The following is a 12806-nucleotide window of genomic DNA, read 5'->3' as shown; positions in this document are numbered from 1 at the left end:
GAAGTGGGATGGTGAACAGCCAGAGGTCATGGTACATATTGGTACCAATGACGTAGGTAGGAAAAGGGAGGAGGTCCTGAAAACAGACTACAGGGAGTTAAGAAAGAAGCTGAGAAGCAGGACCACAAAGGTAGTAATCTCAGGATTATTGTCTGTGCCACGTGACAGTGAGTATAGGAATAGAATGAGGTGGAGGATAAATGCGTGGCTCAGGGATTGGAGCAAGCTACAGGGATTCAGATTTCTGGATCATTGGGACCTCTTTTGGGGCAGGCATGACCAGTACAAAAAGGACAGGTTGCACTTGAATCTGAAGGGGACCAATATCCTGGCTGGGAGGTTTGCTAAGGCTATTGGGGAGAGTTTAAACTAGAATTGCTGGGGGGGTGGGAACTGAACTGAAGAGACAGAGGAAGTGGCTCAGAAATAGAGAAAGCTTGTAGTCAGTGTGAGAGGGAGGATAGGCAGGTGATAGAGAAGGGATGCGCTCAGACTGATGGTTTGAGATGTGTCTATTTTAATGCAAGGAGTATCACGAACAAAGCGGATGAGCTTAGAGCGTGGATTAGTACTTGGAACTATGATGTTGATGCCATTACAGAGACTTAGATGGGACAGGGGCTGGAATGGCTACTTAGAGTGCCAGCTTTAGATAGAAACATAGAAAACCTACAGCATAATACAGGTCCTTTGGCCCAAAAGTTGTGCTGAACATGTCCCTACCTTTGAAGTTACTAGGCTTACCCATAGCCCTCTATTTTTCTAACCTACATGTACCAGGTCAAGTCGCTTTTATTGTAATTTCAACCATAACTGCTAGTACAGTACACAGTAAAAATGAAACAACGTTCCTCCAGGACCACAGTGCTACATGAAATAACACAAAACTACATTATACTTCAGACTTACACAGGACTACATAAAGTGCACAAAACAGTGCAAGACAGTACAATAATTAATAATCAAGACAGTAGGCAGAGTAAAGGGCAAATTACAATATAACAATAAATAATGTAAATGTAAACAATCTTTTAACAGGAATTGAGAAAGAAAGGAGCAAAAATTGCAAAGGGAGCAGAGGTGTGTGTGTGTGTGTGTGTGTGTGTGTGTGTGTGTGTGTGTGTGTGTGTGTGTGTGTGTGTGTGTGTGTGTGTGTGTGTGTGTGTGTGTGTGTGTGTGTGTGTGTGTGTGTGTGTGTGTGTGTGTGTGTGTGTGCGTGCGTGTAAGTGTTGCAGAAAGAACAGGGAGGGTTGCTGAAGAGGTGGGGGCATTGCATTGCTGACCAGAGATAGTGTTACGGCTGCAGAAAAGGAGGAAGTCATGGGTGGAATTTAGAAACAGGAAGGGGTCAGTAATCTACTAGCCACCCAGTAGTAACAGTGACATCGAAGAGCTGATAGGGAGACAGATTCTGGAACGATCCAGTAATAACAGTTTTGAATGTTAAAGGGCCTGAACAGATTAGATATGGCAAAGTGATTTCCCATGGCAGGGGAGTCTAGGACATGACTTCAGGATTGAAGGACGTCCATTTAGAACAAAGATTTGGAGAAATTACTTTAGTCAGATGGTGGTAAATCTGTGGAATTTGTTGCCACGAGTGGCTGTGGAGTGCAAGTCATTTAAGATAGAGATGAATAGGTTCTTGATTAGCCAGGGTATCAAGAGGTATGCAGAGAAGATGGGGGAGTGGGGATGACTGGAAGAATTGGATCAGCCCATGATTGAATGGCGGAGCAGACTCAATGGGCCGAATGGCTCCTATATGTTATGGTCTGACAGGGTTGTCGTGAATGGAGATTTTAATTTCCCAAATACTGATTGGCATCTTCCTAGAGCAAGGAGTTTAGATGAGGTGGAGTTTGTTAGGCGTGTTCGGGAAGATTTCCTGACACAGTATGTACATAAGCCTCTCTCAGTGGGAGAGCATTTTGGAGATAGTGATCACAAATCTATCTCCTTTACCATAGCATTGGAGAGGGATAGTAAAAGACAAGTTTGGAAAGCATTTAATTGGAGTAAGGGAAAATATGAAGCTATCAGGCAGGAACTTGGAAGCATAAACTGCAAACATGTTCTCAGGGAAATATATGGCAAAAATGTGGCAAATGTTCAGGGGATATTTGTGTGGTGTTCTGCACAGGTACATTCCAATGAGACAGGGAAAGGATAGTAGGGTACAGGAACAAAGGCAGCTGAAAATTTTGTCAAGAAGGAAAGCTTATGAAAAGTTCAAAAAACTAGGTAATGATAGAGATCTAGAAGATTATAAGGCTAGCAAGAAGAAGCTTAAGAGCTGACTGTCTAACTCCCTAGATTCTCTCTTCAGGAGCTCCTCCCTTTTCCTGCCTATGTCATTGGTACCAATATGAACCACATCTTACAGCTGTTCACCCTCCCCTTTAGAATGCCGTGGACTCGATCCAAGACAACTCTAACCCTGGGATCTGGGAGGCAACAGACCATCCGGGTTTCTCTTTCACATCCACAGAATCTGCTTTCTGCTCCTCTAATCATGGAATCCCCTGTCATTACGGACTCCTCTTCTCCTCATTCCCTTCGAAGCTGCAGAGCCAGACTCAGTGCCAGAGACCCAGCTGCTGCTCAACAGGATCCAAAGTGTTATACTTATTACTGTGGGAAGCGGCCACAGGGGTAGATAGATAGATGATAGATAGATAGATAGATAGATACTTTATTCATCCCCATGGGGAAATTCAACTTTTTTCCAATGTCCCATACACTTGTTGTAGCAAAAACTAATTACATACAATACTTAACTCAGTAAAATATGATATGCATCTAAATCACTATCTCAAAAAGCATTAATAATAGCTTTTAAAAAAAGAGTTCTTAAGTCCTGGCGGTAGAATTGTAAAGCCTAATGGCATTGGAGAGTATTGACCTCTTCATCCTGTCTGAGGAGCATTGCATCGATAGTAACCTGTCGCTGAAACTGCTTCTCTGTCTCTGGATGGTGCTATGTAGAGGATGTTCAGAGTTTTCCATAATTGATCGTAGCCTACTCAGCGCCCTTCGCTCAGCTACCGATGTTAAACTCTCCAGTACTTTGCCCACGACAGAGCCCGCATTCCTTACCAGCTTATTAAGACGTGAGGCATCCCTCTTCTTAATGCTTCCTCCCCAACACGCCACCACAAAGAAGAGGGCGCTCTCCACAACCTATAGAACATCTTCAGCATCTCACTACAGACATTGAATGACGCCAACCTTCTAAGGAAGTACAGTCGACTCTGTGCCTTCCTGCACAAGGCATCTGTGTTGGCAGTCCAGTCTAGCTTCTCGTCTAACTGTACTCCCAGATACTTGTAGGTCTTAACCTGCTCCACACATTCTCCATTAATGATCACTGGCTCCATATGAGGCCTAGATCTCCTAAAGTCCACCACCATCTCCTTGGTCTTGGTGATATTGAGACGCAGGTAGTTTGAGTTGCACCATATCACAAAGTCCTGTATCAGTTTCCTATACTCCTCCTCCTGTCCATTCCTGACACACCCCACTATGGCCGTGTCATCAGCGAACTTCTGCACATGGCAGGACTCCGAGTTATATTGGAAGTCTGATGTGTACAGGGTGAACAGGACCGGAGAGAGTACTCTGCACTGGCTGCCTATTCCCTCTCCCTCTCCTGACAGTCACCCAGGTACCTGCATCCTGTACCTGAGGGGTGACTATCTCCCTGTATCTCCTGTCTGTCACCTCCTCATTCTCCCGTATGAGCTGAAGGTCATCCAGCTGCAGCTCCAGTTCTTTAACACAGTCTCTGAGGAGATGTAACTCGGTGCACTCCATGCAGATGTTGTTATCAGTGACACTGCAGGTCTCCCAGAGATCCCACATCTGGCCGTTTTTTTCTTTTTTTTAACTGATCGGGGAAAAGAGGCTAGACTGCACAGGCGCGTGACGTAGTGCGCCAAAGGTTTAAAAAAAGACCACCATATACAGCGGCCACCGTTGGAGTGGACTAAGTCAGAGTGGGACAGCTTTGGCTCAACAGGCTTCAGCGAGAAACAGGCAGAGGCGAGAGTAGGTTCCGGTGAATTTCTGTTTGTTTTTTTTTGTTCAGACTAGAGAATATGCCAGGCAGGATGTTGGAATGCTCCTCTTGCAGGATGTGGGAACTCAGGGAGACCTCCGGTGTCCCTAACAATGATACCTGCAAGAAGTGCATCCAGCTGCAGCTCCTAACAGACCGAGTTAGGGAACTGGAGCAGAAGCTGGATGACCTCCGGATCATTCGGGAGAATGAGGAGTTTATAGATAGTAGCTTCCAGGAGGTAGTTACACATAAGGAACAGGGCACAGGTAATTGGGTTACCGCCAGGCGAGGGAAGGGGAAACGGCAGGTAGTGCAAGGTTCCCCTGTGGCCATTCCCCTCCAAAACAGGTAGACCGGTTTGGATACCATTGGGGAGGATGACTTACCTGGGACAAGCTGCGGCAGCTGGATCTCTGGCACTGAGTCTGGTTCTGCAGTGCAGAAGGGAGGGAGTAAGAAGAGGAGAGTGGTAGTGATAGGGGACTCCATAGTCAGGGGTACAGACAGGAGATTCTGTGGTCGTGACACGGACTCCCGGATGGTTTGTTTACTCCCGAGTGCCAGGGTCAGGGATGTCTCTGATCGCGTGCACAGCATTCTGAGGTGGGAGGGTGATCAGTCAGATGTCGTGGTACACATCGGTACCAATGACATAGGTAGAAAGAGTCAGGAGGTCCTGAAGAGTGAGTACAGAGAACTTGGTAGGAAGTTGAAAAACAGGACCTCAAGGGTAGTAATCTCTGGATTGCTGCCTGTGCTACATGCCAGTGAGGGTAAGAGTAGGATGCTCTGGCAGATGAACACGTGGCTGAGAAACTGGTGTAGGGGGCAGGGTTTCAGATTTCAGGATCATTGGGACCTCTTTGGGGCAGGTGGGACCTGTACAAGAGAGACAGGTTACACCTAAACTGCAAGGGGACCAATATACTTGCAGGGAGGTTTGCTAGTGTTAGTGGAGAGGGTTTAAACTAGATTTGCAGGGGGATGGGAACCAGAATGCCAGAGTAGGTAGTGGAACGGGGGTAAAAATAAATGATGTTAGTATTTCATGCAAAGTCACAAATAGCAAGGTTGTGCATGGTGGTACCAATCTTCTGAGGTGTGTATATTTCAATGCAAGGAGTATTGTGGGAGAGGCAGATGAGCTAAGGGCCTGGATTGACACGTGGAATTATGACATTGTAGCCATTACTGAAACTTGGCTGCAGGAGGGGCAGGACTGGCAGCTTTATGTTCCAGGGTTTTGATGTTTCAGACGTGATAGAGGCAGAGGGATGAAGGGTGGGGGGGGGGGGGGGGAAGTGATGGCTTTGCTAGTCAGGGAAAATATTACAGCAGTGCTTTGCAAGGAAAAATTAGAGGGCTTGTCTACTGAGGCCATATGGGTGGAGCTGAGAAACAGGAAAGGTATGACCACATTAATAGGGTAGTATTATAGATTGCCCAATAGTCAGCAAGAATTCGAGGAGCAAATCTGCAGAAAGATAACAGACAACTGCAGGAGACAGAAAGTTCTGATTGTAGCGGATTTTAATTTTCTACACATTGATTGGGACTCCCATACTGTTAAAGGTCTAGATGGGTTAGAGCTTGTGAAATGTGTTCAGGAAAGTTTTCTAAATCAATATATAGATGTACCAACTAGGGAGGATGCAATATTAGATCTCCTATTAAGAAATGAGTTAGGGCAGGTGATGGAAGTGTGCGTAGGGGAACATTTTGGTTCCAGTGATCGTGATACCATTAGTTTCAACTTGATCATGGATAAAGATAGATCTGGTCCTCGGGTTGAAGCTCTAAACTGGAAATAGGCCAAATTTGAAGAAATGAGAAAGGATCTAAAAAGCGTAGATTGGGACAGGTTGTTCTCTGGCAAGGATGTGACTGGTAAGTGGGAGGCCTACAAAGGAGAAATTTTGAGAGTGCAGAGTTTGTATGTTCTTGTCAGGGTTAAAGGCAAAATGAATAAGAATAAGGAACCTTGGTTCTCGAGGGATATTGGAACTCTGATAAAGAAGAACAGAGAGATGTATAACATGTATAGGCAACAGGGAGGAAATAAGATGCTTGAGGAGTATAGAAATAGTAAGAAAATACTTAAGAAAGAAATCAGGAGGGCTAAAAGAAGACATGAGGTTTCTTGGCAGACAGGGTGAAGGATAATCCTAAGAGCTTTTACAAGTATGTTAAGAGCAAAGGGATAGTAAGGGATAAAATTGGTCCTCTTGAAGATCAGAGTGGTCGGCTATGTATGGAACCAAAAGAAATGGGGGAGATCTTAAATGGGATTTTTTTGCAACTGTATTTATTAAGGAAACTGGAATGGAGTCTATGGAAACAAGGCAAACAAGTAGGGAGGTCATGGAACTTATACAGATTAAAGAGGATGAGGTGCATGCTGTCTTGAGGCAAATCAGAGTAGATAAATCCCCAGGACCTGACTGGTATTCCCTTGGACCTTGAAGAAGACTAGTATTGAAATTGCAGTGGCCCTGGCAGAAATATTTAAAACATCGATATCCACGGGTCAGGTGCCAGAGGATTGGAGGATAGGTCATGTAGTTCCGTTGTTTAAAAAAGGCTCAAAAAGTAAGCCGGGAAATTATACCCCAATAAGTCTGACATCGGTAGTAGATAAATTATTGGAAGGAATACTAAGAGATAGGATCTACAAGTATTTGGATAGACAAGGACTTATTAGAAAAAGTTAGAATGGCTTTGTGCATGGTAGGTCACAAAAGAGGATGCTGTCCAATTTGCATGCCATCTTGGACAATGACTCCTATCCACTCCATAATGTACTGGTCAGGCACAGGAGTACATTCAGCCAGAGACTCATTCCACTGAAATGTAACACAGAGCGTCATAGGAAGTCATTCCTACCTGTGGCCATCAAACTTCACAACTCCTCCCTCGGAGTGTCAGACACCCTGAGCCAATAGGCTGGTCCTGGACTTATTTCCACTTGGCATGATTAACTTGCTATTATTTAATTATTTATGGTTTTATTTTGCTATATTGCTATATTTCTTCACTATTCTTGGTGTGGCTGTAATGAAACCCAATTTCCCTTGAGATCAATAAAGTAGGTCTGTCTGTCTGTCTGTCATGTTTAACCAATATATTAGAGTTTTTTGAGGAAGTTACCAGGAAAGTAGATGAAGGGAAGGCAGTGGATGTTGTATACATGGACTTCAGTAAGGCCATTGACAAGGTCCCGCATGGGAGGTTAGTTAGGAAGATTCAGTCACTAGGTATACATGATGGAGAGGTGGTAAATTGGATTAGACATTGGCTCAATGGAAGAAGCCAGAGAGTGGTAGTGGAGGATTGCTACCCTGAGTGGAGGCCTGTGACTAGTGCTGTGTCCACTGTTATTTGTTATCTATATCAATGATCTGGATGATAATTTGGCAAATTGGATCAGCAAATTTGCTGATGATACAAAGATGGGAGGTGTAGTGGACAGTGAGGAATGTTTTCAAAGCTTGAGAGGGATTTGGACCAGTTGGAGGAATGGGCTGGAAAATGGCAGATGGAGTTTAATGCGGACAAGTGTGAGGTATTGCACTTTGGAAGGTCAAACCTAGGTAGAACATACAAGATAAATGGTAGGACACTGAGGAGTGCAGTAGAACAGAGGGATCTGGGAATACAGATACATAATTCCCTAAAAGTGGCGTCACAAGTAGATAGGGTTGTAAAGAGAGCTTTTGGTACATTGGCCTTTCTAAATCAAAGTACTGAGTATAAGAGTTGGAATGTAATGTTGAGGTTGTATAAGACATTGGTGAGACCAAATTTAGAGTATTGTGTGCAGTTTTGGTCACTTAGTTACAGGAAGGATATTAATAAAGTTGAAAGAGTGCAGAGAAGGTTTACAAGGATGTTGCCGGGACTTGAGAAACTGAGTTACAGAGAAAGGTTGAGTGGTTAGGATTTTATTCCCTGGAGCATAGGAGAATGAGGGGAGATTTGATAGAGGTGTATAAAATTATGATGGGTATAGATAGAGTGAATGCAAGTAGGCTTTTTCCACTGAGGCCAGGGGAGAAAAACACAGAGGTCATGGGTTAAGGGTGAAGGGGAAAAGTTTAAAGGGAACATTGGGGGGGGGGGCTTCTTCACACAGAGAGTAGTGGGAGTGTGGAATGAGCTGCCAGATGAAGTGGTAAATGCGGGCTCACTTTTGACATTTAAGAAAAACTTTGACAGGTATATGGATGAGAGGGGTTTGGAGGGATATGGTCCAGGTGCAGGTCAGTGGGACTAGGCAGAAAAATGGTTCGGCACAGCCAAGAAGGGCCAAAATGTGTGTTTCTGTGCTGTAATGTTCTATGGTTCTATAGCTCTCTAGAAGTAACACACCACTAACTCCTGACCCATTCTCAGCACACTAGATATGTACTAACAGAAAAAAAATATTACTAGAAACTTCCTTGCTTACTTCCTTAGAACCTTCAGGTATGTTTCCCCAAGACTGTTGAGCCAAATCTGGACCACTAACACTGGCCCACTCCGACAATGGCCACTGTGCTTACACCTCCTTTCTTTTAATTGATCCAGAGCTGATTTCAACCAGCAGGGAGAAAACTGACTCTCCTGAGCTCTTTTGGAACTTTGTGCCGACAGATGCAGCAGAGGTGAAGAAACAGAGAAAACGGAATATCATTTTTACAAGAGATATGGAAGAGGTTAGTCAACATAATCATAGAAATCAGAAGTTTATAAAAGATGTTGGTTGACAGCTTGTCTCCAGAGATGGAGACAGAGAGAATGAGAAAGGGGAAGGAAGTGTCAGAGAGATGGACCAAGTGAATTTAAGGGCAGGGTGGAAGTTAGAGACAAAGTTGATAAAATTGACGAGCTCAGCATGGGTGCATGAAGTAGCACCAATGCAGTTGTCATTGTAGCAGAGGAAGAGTTGGGGAGTATAACAGGGGAAGGTTAAACATGGACTGTTCTACATTGCCAACTAAGAGTCAGGCACAGCTAGGGCCCTTGCGAGTTCCTATGGCTACACCATGAGTTTGGAGAAAGAGGGAGGAACCAAAGGAAAAATTGTTGAGGGTGAGGACAAGTTCAGCCAGATGGATGAGGATGGTGCTTGAGGGAAGAAAGAAGTGAAGAGTTCTGATGCCTCATTGATGGGAGATAGGAGACGGAAAGGGTCATCAGCACTGGATGTGGAATTCTTGCCAAAGAAGTGGGCTTGGAGATAGTGGTGATGGAAGAAGAGCTCAATGCTGTGGTGGGCATGGAACTCACAGAGGTGTGAGCAAAAGGGTACAAAGCTGAGGCCCTCTCTGAGGGCAGAACATTCAGCCTCAAAGAGGGGAAGGTCGGAGGAAATTGAGAAGACATGGCAAGGATCAGAGAGGCGAAGAAAGCTGATGGTGTCACAGGAGATACGAGGTTTGGAGTGTTCAGGGAAGGTGGAGAGGTGAGTGACACTGGGTTACAGAATGGTCTAGAGACAGGCAATCTTCCAACCTTTGCTGGATGTGCAGAAGGCGAAGATCTGGCGGGTGAAGTCATAAGACCATAAGACATAGGAGCACAATTAGGACATCTGTCCCATGAAGTCTGCTCCACCATTCATTCATGGACTGGTCCAATTCTTCCAGTCATCCCCACTCCCCTGCCTTCACCCCATCCCCTTTGATGCCCTGGCTAATCAAGTACATATCTATCTCTGCCTTAAATACACCCAGTGACTTGGCCTCCACAGCCACTCATGGCAAGAAATTCTAGATTTACCACTCTGACTAAAGTAATTTCCCCACATCTCAGAGCTAAATGGACAGGCTTCAATCCCGAAGTCGTGCCCTCTTGTCCTAAAATCCCCTACCATGGGATTAACTTTGTCATAGCTCCCCCCACTGGGAAGGTCAGATCACAACCTGGTGCATCTCAAATCCTGCTACGTGCCTCTGGTAAAGATTAAACCTCGAGACCAGTGAGGAAATGGTTGGTGGAGGCTTATGAGGCACTCCAGGGTTGTTTTGAGGTGACAGACTGGCAGGCCCTCTGTGAGCCACATGGAGAGGACATTGATGGGCTCACAGAGTGCATCACTGGTTACATCAACTTCTGTGTGGACTGCAATGTTCCGGCAAGAACTGTCCTTTGTTATTCAAATAACAAGCCATGGGTAACAAAGGACATTAAGGACATCCTGAACACTAAAAGAGGGCATTTAGAGATGGAAATAGGGAGGAGCTGAGGACAATACAGAGGGACCTGAAAGCCAAGATCAGGGAGGCTAAAGACAGGTATAGGAGGAAGCTTGAGTGGAAACTCCAGCAGAACAACATGAGAGAGGTCTGGAGTGAGATGAGGACCATCACTGGGTTCCAGGAAACTAGCAACAGAGGACCTGAAGGCAGTTTGGACAGGGCCAACAAACTTAACCTGTTCTTCAACAGATTTGACACTGTGGCCCCTGCCCATCCCCCACATGATTCATCTGTTGTCGACCCCCAACCAACACATACTCCACTCTCCCCTCCTACCCCTTCTCACAGCCTCCCACCCTGCTCTTGTGACAACACCCCTCCCACACCTGAAACCACCATGTTGGGCTTCACAGTTGAACAGGTGAGAAGACAGCTGAAACGTCTCCACCCAAGCAAGGCTGCAGGCCCAGATGGTGTCAGCCCCAGGGTGCTCAAAGCCTGTGCCCCTCAGCTATGTGGAGTACCTCACCATGTCTTCAACCTGAGCCTGAGTCTCCAGAGGGTTCCTGTGCTGTGGAAGACGTCCTGCCTCGTCCCTGTACAGAAGACGCCACACCACAGTGGCTCCAATGACTATGGACCGATGGCATTAACGTCCCACATCATGAAGACCCTGGAGAGACTTGTTCTAGAGCAGATCCGGCCTATGATTATGCCACACTTTGACCCCCTCCAGTTCGCCTACCAGTCCCAACTAGGAGTTGAGGATGCCATCGACTACCTGCTGAACCGTGTCTATGCCCACCTGGACAAGCCGGCGAGCACTGTGAGGGTCATGTTTTTTGACTTCTCCAGTGCGTTCAACAACATCCGTCCTGCTCTGCTGGGTGAGAAGCTGACAGTGATGCAGGTGGATGCTTCCCTGGTGTCATGGATTATTGATTACCTGACTGGCAGACCACAGTACGTGCGCTTGCAACACTGTGTGTCAGACAGAGTGGTCAGCAACACTGGGGCTCCACAGGGGACTGTCCTGTCTCCCTTTCTCTTCACCATCTACACCTCGGACTTCAACTACTGCACAGAGTCTTGCCATCTTCAGAAGTTTTCTGATGACTCTGCCATAGTTGGATGCATCAGCAAGGGAGATGAGGCTGAGTACAGGGCTACGGTGGGAAACTTTGTCACATAGTGTGAGCAGAATCATCTGCAGCTTAATGTGAAAAAGACTAAGGAGCTGGTGGTGGACCTGAGGAGGGCTAAGGCACCGGTGACCCCTGTTTCCATCCAAGGGGTCAGTGTGGACATGGTGGAGGATTACAAATACCTGGGGATACGAGTGGACAATAAACTGGACTGGTCAAAGAACACTGAGGCTGTCTACAAGAAGGGTCAGAGCCGTCTCTATTTCCTGAGGAAACTGAGGTCTTTTAACATCTGCCGGACAATGCTGAGGATGTTCTACGAGTCTGTGGTGGCCAGTGCTATCATGTTTGCTGTTGTGTGCTGGGGCAGCAGGCTGAGGGTAGCAGACACCGACAGAATCAACAAACTCAATCGTAAGGCCAGTGATGTTGTAGGGGTGGAACTGGACTCTCTGACGGTGGCGTCTGAAAAGAGGATGCTGTTCAAGTTGCATGCCATCTTGGACAATGACTCCCATCCACTCCATAATGTACTGGTTAGGCACAGGAGTACATTCAGCCAGAGACTCATTCCACCGAGATGTAACACTGAGCGTCATAGGAAGTCATTCCTACCTGTGGCCATCAAACTTTACAACTCCTCCCTCAGAGTGTCAGGCACCCTGAGCCAATAGGCGGGTCCTGGACTTATTTCCACTTGGCATGATTAACTTATTATTATTTAATTATTTATGGTTTTATATTGCTATATTCCTTCACTATTCTTGATGGTGCGGCTGTAACAAAACCCAATTTCCCCCAGGATCAATAAAGTATGTCTGTCTGTCTAACCTGTTCAGGACTTTTAATGTTCAACATTTTCTATGAGATCCCCCTCATTCTCCTGAATTCCAGGGAATACAGCCCAAGAGCTGCCAGATGTTCCCTATTCAGTAACCCTTTCATTCTTGGAATCATTCTTGTGAATCTTCTATGAACCCTCTCCAATGTCAGTATATCCTTTCTAAAATAAGGAGCCCAATACTGCACACAATACTCCAAGTGTGGTCTCATGAGTGCCTTATAGAGACTCAACATCACATCCCTGCTCTTATATTCTGTACCTCTAGAAATGAATGCCAACATTGCAATTGCCTTCTTCACAACCAACTCAACCTGGAAGTTAACCTTCAGGGTATTGTGCACAAGGACTCCCAAGTCCCTTTGTATCTCTACAATTGGAATTCTCTCCCGATTTTCTTTGTGGGCTGGACTTGTTTAGAATCTGCAGTTCATGTTATGTGGGTTTCTGTTTCTGGTTGCTTTCATTTCATTGCAATTTTTTCCCATTTTGATCGGAGCAGCTCTGCTGACTGCAGTCAACGAACAACACTGCACTGAATTGAACTGAACTGAACTAAACGGAACATTCCTGGACTG

General features: G+C 45.7%; 1 protein-coding gene across 1 annotated transcript in view; it reads right to left on the bottom strand.

Annotated features, from left to right (window-relative positions):
• The window catches only part of LOC140721541 (obscurin-like), a 241912-nt gene that overhangs the window by 193336 nt on the left and 35770 nt on the right, over nucleotides 1-12806 (bottom strand). The window lies entirely within an intron of this gene.

Source organism: Hemitrygon akajei, chromosome 2 (genome assembly GCF_048418815.1).
Source record: "Hemitrygon akajei chromosome 2, sHemAka1.3, whole genome shotgun sequence".
NCBI classification, from domain to species: Eukaryota; Metazoa; Chordata; class Chondrichthyes; order Myliobatiformes; family Dasyatidae; genus Hemitrygon; species Hemitrygon akajei.
This window is presented reverse-complemented; position numbering and strand designations above follow the sequence as displayed.